This window comes from Apaloderma vittatum, unplaced genomic scaffold (genome assembly GCF_000703405.1).
Source record: "Apaloderma vittatum isolate BGI_N311 unplaced genomic scaffold, ASM70340v1 scaffold24654, whole genome shotgun sequence".
NCBI lineage: Eukaryota > Metazoa > Chordata > Aves > Trogoniformes > Trogonidae > Apaloderma > Apaloderma vittatum.
This window is the reverse complement of record NW_009711426.1, coordinates 52,727-53,476: the sequence shown is the minus strand read 5'-3', so window position 1 is coordinate 53,476 and position 750 is coordinate 52,727.

Here is a 750-nt window from a genome sequence, read left to right as displayed (position 1 = left end):
TTAAACAAGGTATATGAATGCCCTTTCTCCTCCAAAGGTCCTGAGGAAATGACTCCCATGAGGAGCCCAGGAGCAGATGGACATGCAGCAGGACACACAGCCAGGAGGTGCAGCCTCAGGCTGGTATGGGATTTCACTTGCCTTTCCCACAAGGCATGTAAAGGAGAAAACCTGCTCGAGTCTTCAGCAAGTCCCTACCATTTTCATCCCCCAATGTGGCACAATGAGATTGTTTAGAGACCTGAAGTTGCACTTGAAGTCACACTTAGGCTCCTTTGTCTCTGTGCTTGAAGGTCAGCAGTGGCATTTCCAGGGCCGGCATTTGGAATGACAAAGTGTTTGCAAGCAGAGGTGAACTATTTCCCTAGGAACACCCTCAGACTTTCTGCAATGTATTTGTGAGGAGAAAATTTTCTGCCTTTGGCCTTGACAGTCTTTTAGCATCTCTGAAGTCCTCTTGTCAGACATGCAGACACCAGGTGGTTGTACCTGTATCCTTAGCCGCAGCAGTTACTGATGCTCCTGGTACAAATCGAACACAAATCCCAGTGCCAAACTGCTTACACGTCAAGAGTTACGAGGCATGTGTGAGAGATTACAAGCAGCACAGTGAGGAAAGGGCTTTAGAAGACCCAGACTTCTTTTTCTTTGGAGCAGTTGACAGCCACCAAGAAACTACACTCGTGGGAAGTGGGTGCTCCCCTCCTCCACCCCCACCCAGTTCCTAGACTAAATTTACACTGCAGAGTG